The sequence below is a fragment of the Mustela nivalis genome, assembly GCF_964662115.1.
Source record: "Mustela nivalis genome assembly, chromosome: 3".
In the NCBI taxonomy this organism is placed as follows: domain Eukaryota; kingdom Metazoa; phylum Chordata; class Mammalia; order Carnivora; family Mustelidae; genus Mustela; species Mustela nivalis.
Genome location: NC_139022.1, coordinates 115,252,233 through 115,261,605, shown reverse-complemented (window position 1 = coordinate 115,261,605; position 9,373 = coordinate 115,252,233). Strand labels below are relative to the sequence as shown.

The window sequence follows — 9,373 nt, the reverse complement described above, 5'->3', positions numbered from 1 at the left end:
CGCCTTGATGTCAGCACTTGCAGCCTTGAGAACTTCTAGAGGATCAGGAGAAAATACGTTTCTGTTGTTTAAGCCACCTGTGGCACTTTGTCATGACAGCCCTAGCAAATGAACACAGTCTCTAATTGTCACTGTATATAAAACAGCATGTGTAAACCACTGTAGGCCCAGTCCAGGGTGTGCAGGGGCTAGGAAGGCAGCAGAGGTGAGATGCACGGAGGGGCTACCCTGGAGAAGCCTTCCCCCATGGGACACAGGTGCTTTCAGCTTCCGCTGAGTGCTGTCATATGGGACTGTGGGCCTTAGTGTGGCCAGACCGACCAATTTTTTCAAGACAACCTACATATCTGGATTGTCACATACACAACTGCCCAATTCCTAAAACCCTGACCAAAGAACAAATGACAGAGGGTGGGGTCTAGGCTTTGGGCTTCCAGTTGAGACCATATTAGAATGTAACAGATTATACAAATCTACCTGTCGATTCCCCTGAGAGCTTTAAAATGTGGAGTCGGGGGCGCCTGGGTGGCTCAGTGGGTTAAAGCCTCTGCCTTCGGCTCAGGTCATGATCCCAGGGTCCTAGGATCAAGCCCCACATCAGGCTCTCTGCTCGGCAGGAAGCCTGCTTTCCCCTCTCTCTCTCTCGCTCTGCCTGCCTCTCTGCCTACTTGTGATCTCTGTCAAATAAATAAATAATAATAAAAAAAATCTAAAATGTGGAGTCGTAGGATGGTTTGGTGTGGTATGGACCTAAGGTGTAGGACTGTATCAACTCCATCCAGATCTGGTTATGGTAGAAATTGCAAGGGACGCTACATAACATGTACATATTGAGATCAGTTCGATTCAACTGCCACTAAGATGACCTATTATTCTATTTTCCTATTGCTGGGCTGTTGCTCCCATGCTTTCCAACAATCATAAAGATGAGTTTCCTCCTGCCTTTGCGAAGTTGGTTCACCCAGGATAAATCCCAACACTTTGTAGAATATCAGGACCTAGTACAGCAGCCTAAAACCATCCCTCTGGCTTTGTTCCTTATCACTGCTTTATTTAACATGAAAACAACAGGGTTGAAAAAATTCCAGTGTTTCTACCCAACAGAGCTAATGAGATTCTGAAGTCTCTTCCATAACATAAAAACTGAAAGAGTTTTGAAGCTTAATCAACAGGGCTTGTCGCGGAAAGAACACTTATGGAGCAAAACTTAATACCCCATTTTTAGATTTTCGTAATGGTTTGTTGGCAAGCTGGGTCTTTTTCCCCTGCTACGTTGCCTATGTGAAATGCTTTAAAAGGGTGTAGGCAAGTATGCTTGTCAGCAGGGACTTGGCAACTCATGTCTCCTTCCTGGACCCCCTGTGCCTTGCTTCAGCCTCAAGACAGTGAGACAGCCAGCCACCCAGGCGATGTTTTATGAATCTGATGCCATGAAAAGGCAGGCAATAAATTAGCGGGACGGAGTCTATCTGTCTCCTTTAGAACATGCCACTTTGGGTATATGACCTATGTGCTGCCAGCAGGCGTTCCTGAGACCAGATGATGAAGTAGAGGTCTATGCATATGATTTTTATTATTTTTTCAGCTGACTTCGCCTCAGTGGATATATAGAAGGTGAGAGGGGAAAGAAAGTGACTCAATTGCTTAGTAGTAAAAATATACTTTGCCCCTGCTTCTTGGTATGAAACTAAGCAATGGTCGACAAACACTTCCATGAAGTAATAATTGCCTTTTGCGTAAGCGTTTATAAGTTAAAAAAGAAAAAAAAAAAGTGGTCTATGCCAAATTCAAGTGAAAATGTGCATGGAATCATGGTGGAAAATATATATTCAGCATGAGATCAGAGGGACTAAATTTTCTGAGTTTCCACTGCCGCTGCAGAAAGCTCAAATCCAGTGAATTATGGCCATGTGTATACTGTGTATCAGATGGACAGATAAAACTCCATTCAGTGAGGGCCCGGTTCTCGATAAGACCAGGCACATACTAACTACTTTAGTCTTCACTTTTCACAGAAGGTCCTATTACCTCCCTTCTCCACGTGAAAAACGGAAGCTCAAAATGGTTTATTACTCGCCTAAAGGCACACAGATATGAGGAAGTGGCAGGAAGATTCAAGTCCCATCCTTACAGGCACTGAATTCCAAGCTCCTTCTATTTTGACTGCTGAGATACTGATAAAATGAAGCTCACCTTCACAATTGTGTAATATTACACACATAGAGTGTGTGTGTCTGTGTGTTTGCATGAGCACGCGCACACACTCACTACCATCTGCCAGGCAACTCAGCCAAACCAAGTGAGAAGCCTGATTATGCTAAGCAGAGTAAGTCAAAGATAAAAACGCTATGATCTCGCACGTGTAATCTCTAAAAACAAAACAAAAACAAGACACAGTCTAGCTCATACATACAAACAACAGATTGGTTCCCAGAGGTGGTGGCGGGTGGGGGGCGGGGGTGGGTGGAATTTCTGAAGATAGTCAAAAGGTACAGGCTTCCAGTTATAAAATAAATAAGTCATAGGGATGTAATGTATAACATCGTGACCATAATCCTGTATCTCATCTTTCAAAGTTGCTAAGAATAGGTCTTAAAAGTGTTCAGCACCATGAAAATTTTTTTTAAAAGATTTAGAAAGAGAGCACAAGCATGGGTGGAGGAGTGGCAGAAGGAGGGAGGGAGAGGGGGGAGAGAGAGAGAGAGAGAGAGAGAGAGACAATGCAAAAGACTCTCCACTGAGTGAGGAGCCTGATGTGGGGCTCAGTCTCAGGACCCTAAGATTATGACCTGAGCTGATATGGAGAGCCAGACGCTTAACCAACTGATCAACCCAGGAGCTGCAGGGGAAAATGTTTAACTATATGTGGTGACAGATGTTCTTAACACTTATTCTAGGGATCACTACACAATACACAAATCTTGAATCTGGAAACTAATATAATGTAATGTAATGTAACATAATAGAATATATAATATATAATATAATGTTATGTGCCTCTTGTATCTAAAAATTTTTAACAAGCATGTTTGGTTATATAATTCTAATAGTTTTAGCAACTTTTTAGAGCATTGTATTTTATAATAATAAAGTAATTTTTATTTATTTATTTATTTTTTAAGATTTTATTTATTTATTTGACAGAGAGAGTTCACAGTAGACAGAGAGGCAGGCAGAGAGAGAGAGAGGGAAGTAGGCTCCCTGCTGAGCAGAGAGCCCGATACGGGACTTGATCCCAGGACCCTGAGATCATGACCCGAGCTGAAGGCAGCGGCTTAACCCACTGAGCCACCCAGGCGCCCGAATAAAGTAATTTTTAAATTAAAAAAGATCTACAGTTTGGTTCTGGAGGAGGTAGAGATAAATGCATAAGCAAGAGATAGCAGAACTCCTGTGAATAGTGCTGCTGTCCCAACAGCTGGTGTGGGATCATGGGCAGGAGCCATTACGATACTAGGGAGGACTCCTGGAGGAGAGGACATTCGCAGTAAGTGAAGGATGGCCAGCCGTCTGCCATGTTCTGCACAGAAGGCCAAGCATGTGTGGGCACAGCAAGAGAAGCTGGGGAAAGGGAACCAGCAGCTCAAGAAGCGACCTGAGGTCATGTCATTTTATTGTACTTTTCCCTAAGATCACCAGATAATAAATTTTCTCAAGCAACCAACCACCCAGCTAGGAGCCATGTAAAAGATGAGTGAGCAGGGCAGAGGGTACCCAACTTGGAAGATATTAAAAAGTCACAATGCAAGGTGACTGAGTTACAATGCAAGGTGACCAAGGCCTGAATTGAAGTGCAGTGTCCAAGAGAGATGAATGGGAGAGATGCTGAAATTTTAGGTGCTGAGGCCGGCTTGGAAGGAGGGTATGCTCTGCTCTGGGGACAGGTGGGTACCAGCAGTGAAGATGGTCCTCCAGGTCTAAGAGCCACTTTGATAGCAAGAAAGACTTTGGACAGTGGAGGACTACGGAGGAGACTTAGGTAAGCTATTATCTCTGGCCTCCTGCTGGCTGGTGGGAATTTTAGCTCCCAGGAGGTCCATGTTCTCTTCTGGCTAGGGACTGTGCAATGTTTGAGGTCTGCCCCCTTATTCACCATTCTCAGAACCAGGAGGAACTGTGTGATTTCTGGAGCTTATCTGAATTTTCTAAAACAACCTGGGAGACCTGTTTTCAGCTATGAAGTTTCCCAGAAGATACCTGGCAGAATACTGTCCTCATCTCTGGAAGAAAGCTGAACCCTCCAAGAAAGGTCTTCAGACCCTTATCTTGTAAACCCAGGGTTACCTGCTGGGATTTACCTTTAAAATTACAAAGGTACTCCAAAACAATTTCTTGCCTTCTGGCTCCTTCATTTTTTTGTCCCTCTCTGTAAATCTGGGCTAGGTTAAATTAGGGAGAGTGGATTGCTTGAAGCTTTAAAACGAGGTTTGCATGGCTGGAGATTACTCCCTGCCACTAGAGGGCACCAGATGCACGTAAAATCTCTAGGTATTAAAGTGCACAACATTCTTGAAATAAAGCAAAAGGTCACATGAAAAAGACTAGCAAGGAGGTAGCTTTCCCACTACCTCATCCTTATTAGCTTCGTTTCTGCTACTGAGTTTATAATGTTTTCAGAGTTTTCTTTTAATTCAGAAATCCAGTAAGTTGGAGATAACGCAGAATTGATGGTTTTCACAGACGCGTCTGACAACATGGTCTTTGCTACTATTTTCCTCTTACGTGCAAGATGATGTGCGAAACCTATCAACTCTGCATATGGTTGTATTTCAGATTCTGCAACAAAATAGCTGGTGTGGACAGAATGCCTCTCCTAGATAGCAAAACCGCAAAATACAATTCCCCACTCTCCCCAGTAGAGTACAGGTGTCTCTATGAAACCAAGATATTAGGTTCTTCTGCTGAAATTTAGTAAAGCTGCTCGGACATTTGGTGTTTGTAACCTTGTGAGGGATGGCACAGAAATACAGGGTCATAAAGAAGCTGTTAACGGTCCAGTTTTCTTCCCTAGGCTTTGTCTCTGGGGGCTGACCCTGGAGCCAAGATCTTACTTGACTTTAGCCAAGCAAAACTAGACTCATTGTTTGACCTGTGAGGTTTTCCCTAATCCAGAGCCTTGTGTTTTGGGGAAAACAGAAAGGAAGTGAATATCTACCACAAAACTCTCTTTGCTTTTGTTGAGTGCTGACAGGTACTCACTACTGAGAGAGTACCCTGGTACTCTGGGACCTGGCCACCCCAGGCACACCCCGTGTCAGGTCAGCTGTACAAGGCCCCTGGGAAGAGAAGACAACATGGGCTGTGGCGGTCCCTAAGATAGGGGTTTGTAAGTGCTGTCAGGGTCCTCCTTGATTGGACCATATGATTCTCTTGAAAGTCCAGAGGCGTGAATAGATCTTTGTGTGCTCAGCCCTCATCCAAGCCAAGCCTCAAGAGAACACCATAGGCCAGTGGGTTTTGATTTACAGATACACACAAGGAGATGAGATTTCCTTTCCAGGAAAAGGGCAGGATGGGCTAATGTGCTTGAATTTACACACACGGGGCTCTTTTAGAAGCCCGTATTATAGTCAGGCCTTGCTCAAAGTGAGTCCTTCGGCAGGAAGTATTGCTCCCAAATGCTTACGGGTAGACAGGAAATCTGGAAAACCCTCAAGACAAGGAGGTGGGAGGGAAAGACAGGGACACAGGAATTTTTGAGGCCGGAACGTAAACATCTCGCTGTAAAGAGTTCATAAATTTCACATGCCTCCAAATTTTATTTGGATCTGGTTTTCTTTGTTTTAGTGATTTCCTGTTTTTCAGGCGGGGGTGGTCCTTTTGCCTGGAAACACTGACTCTATATTTTTCCTAACATGTGGTTTTCTGAGGGATAAGATTTCTCTAGTAAATGAGGTAGATTTGCTCCAATCAGCTGGGTGTCAATTTTCTGTTTGTGGACATGGTTCCTTCCCATCACCTATGCAGAAGCAGTAACTTAACCATCCTTACAGCCCAACAACCTTCAACAATGACTTGTTGGTTCCGTGAACACTCCTAAATTTAGGAGAAAGATAAACAGGCAGTGCTTTTTAAAAGCATCGGGATTCTCCTCACACATCCCTGTGTGCAGAGAAAAATGTTTGCACTGGTTGCAGATTGAGCCCCAAAGCCCCAGGGAAATGTCTGCGTTGCTCACAGGGGGAGGCATTCAGGAAAAGCATCCTTTGCCACTTTTCCGTCCCTATTCTACACATTTGTCCTTTGTTCCCTGACCATTCAGAGAGACAAAGGACACCTCTATCCTTTTTTTGATTGGCTTTTCCTTAGTGGGGCTTCCTGCTCCCAATTTGGATCCTAGACTCCATTAAGACTGTTCCTGTGACCGGAAAGTGGTGAAAGAAACACATTCCAAATAGTAAAAACAAGTGTCCAGGAAGGATCTTGCCAGCAGGTTCAAACAAATGAAAAAGCCAGGCCTCTCTTTCTCTGTCTGTATCTAGCACAGCTGAGGGAGGAGTACCAGCGAGCCTCTGGGCAGCTCTGTCAGGCACAGGGAGCCTGGCCACACCAACGTCTGTGTCACGGGCTGGACCTGAAAGGGAGGGGGAGGGCACCTGCCCAGGACAGATGCTCTGGCAGTTTTTTGAACAGCTCTTGCTTCCCTTTGTCTCATGTCATATGTCCCCCCCCTCCTCCCTTTCTTACCCTATTTCTCCCCCTTCCTTTTTTTGGCATGTCCTTTTTTTTTTTTAAAGATTTTATTTATTTATTGGGGTGGGGGGAGAGTGAGCGAGCACAGGCAGACAGAATGGCAGGCAGAGGCAGAGGGAGAAGCAGGCTCCTTGCCGAGCAAGGAGCCCGATGTGGGACTCGATCCCAAGACGCTGGGATCATGACCTGAGCCGAAGGCAGCTGCTTAACCAACTGAGCCACCCAGGCGTCCCGGCATGTCCTTTTTTTATTCTCTGCTCAAAACCCTGGACTCCTCACACCTTCCAGTCACCTAGCAAATACCCTCAAGTCCCCTCTCTTTAGTGGGTCCCCTTCTGTGTATCATAGCTGAGATGACCAGGGCTCTCGTTATGGAGAGCTGATCATGTGCTTACTGTCTCCCTAAGGCGGTCCAGCAAACTCGGGGCTGCTGTACGAATCCGGATAGGCTAACTGTTGCAATAGGCCGTCCCAGAATTGCAGTCGGTGTTTCTCGCTCTCCCGCCAAGTCACAACCCATGTTCCAGGCTGTGCAGCTCTTTCAAGCAGTGAGCATGTGGTTTGTTGTGCCTCAGCTGTCCTGAAGCCTTTTGCGTAGAAGGGAGGGAGTTTGTGGAAGATCACAAGGAGCTTTTAGGGGCCAGGTCTCTGGGTGCCATCCCACTTCCTCCCCACGTTCTTTTGGCCGCAGTCTGACATTTGGTCCCCCTCCAGCTGCAGGACAACCAGGAAATGGAAGGTGAAGACAAAACTTCATGGTGGGTGTGGCATGGTCTCTGCAAGGAGATGATGTCATTTCCTCCAGGTATGGGAATCGAGGCTCAAAGAAAAGAGTCATCTGTTAGTCATCTGTTAGTCATCTACATTGTAGAACCCAGATGCCAGCCCTGTGAATATGACTCCAAACTACCGTCTCAACCTTGTGTTCTGCATTCGTGGTCTTCCAGTAAAAAGTTATTCTCTCTTTTATGCCAACACTTGATCTTTTACAAATTTTCATTCCCCTCCTTATCACTCTGTGCTGCACCTGTGAGTGTCCCAGGGAGAAGGAATGCTTTTCTTCATATCTGCATCGTCTGCAGATAGCATGGTGCCTGGTACACATTGGGGGTCAATAAAAGTTTGACGCATGAAGAATAGCTGCAGTTGGCATGGGGGTGCATGGAAGGGGACCTCAGGCACCTCACAGTGATTGGATTAGTCACCGTACAACTTCTCTAGATTACAGGAAGTCTGGTTAATAGTATTGCAACCGTCATCCCCATGGGGCTATTTTCAACCCAGCCATAAGACTGATCATTTAAAAACATAAGTCAGAGCATATCTCTCTTCAGCCTAAATCTCTCCAATGACACACTTGTACCCAGATCATGGCTTGCTTCTTTCTTTCTTTCTTTCTTTCTTTCTTTCTTTCTTTCTTTCTTTCTTCTTCTTCATCTTCTTTTTAAAGATTATTTATTTATTTAAGAGAGAGAGAGAGAGACAGCATTGGAAGCAGGGGGAAGGGCAGAGGGTGAGGGAGAAGGAGAAGGAGGAAGAAGGAGACTCCCAGCTGAGCAGAGAGCCTGATGTGAGCCTCGAATCCAGGACCCTGAGATCATGACCTGAGCTGAAGGCAGACACCTAACTGACTGAGCTACTCAGGTGCCCCAGATCTTGGTTTCTTAATACCATGCTCCAACTGTAGTTACCAGGGCTGCTAAGAGCAATAGCTGATTCTAGGGCTATTCAGAGAAAATTCATGATGAGCCTAGAGTACCAAGAAATCTTGTAGGACCAAGGAAATACTACTACAACTTACAGTACCAAGATATACAAATACGCTAAGAACAAAATAAGAAATAGGGGCATGTCAAATGGACACAGGAACTAATCTGAAAGAGTGCCCAATGTCCAAAGCCAGAACAATTGGAATAACCAAGCAATTATGGTAGCATTAGATTATCCAAAGAACGAAACGATTATACATGAGCCTGTCCTGATATAAACAAATGAATAAATAGAGGAGAAAGGATAAATCTTCCTTAGAGAAGAATTCCAAACATAAAACATAGCTGGAATGAAGGAAACATAAGACGACTATTCAAACACTACTTGTTATGGTCAAGATCCACTGAGAGATAGTATTAGTGGGCACAGCTTTAAGAAGCAGGGTATTTCCATAGCTTCCAAGTATCTGCAAATGTGTGAAATGCACATTACATACTGTGGCAGTTTTAACATAAATCACAGATTCTTTTTTAAAATTTTTTAAGGTTTTATTTATTTCTTTGAGAGAGTGTGAGAGAGAGAGAGAGATATCACAAGTAGGCAGAGAGGCAGGCAGAGAGAGAGAGAGGTGGAGAAGTAGGCTCCCTGCTGAGCAGAGAGCCCAATGTAGGGCTCCATCCCAGGACCTTGAGATCATGACCTGAGCCGAAGGCAGAGGCTTAACCCACTGAGCACCCAGGTGCCCCTAAATCACAGATTCTTGATAGCTCCTTAGTCTAGGAGGTAGAACTTACTGCACTCCATTCCAGTGTGGGCTGCACGTAGTTCTCACTTCCACTGAACAGAGTGTGGAAAGGGGAAAGAGTTACTTTACAGTGGGTAATCCTGGCAGACAACACGTTCATCAAGGGATCAAATTTAACACCACCAGTAGTTAACCACAGTGATATCACATGCCCCCCATGATATG

The 9,373-nt window shown here is 44.9% G+C and overlaps 1 long non-coding RNA gene across 1 annotated transcript in view; it reads left to right on the top strand.

Annotated features, from left to right (window-relative positions):
* The first annotated feature begins 3,831 nt into the window (after positions 1 to 3,831).
* LOC309860723 overlaps positions 3,832 to 9,373 on the top strand; it is a 38,362-nt gene continuing 32,820 nt past the window's right edge. The window contains exon 1 of the long non-coding RNA XR_014309559.1: positions 3,832 to 3,979. This is a non-coding gene — a long non-coding RNA (uncharacterized lncRNA). The remainder of the gene's footprint in view (positions 3,980 to 9,373) is intronic.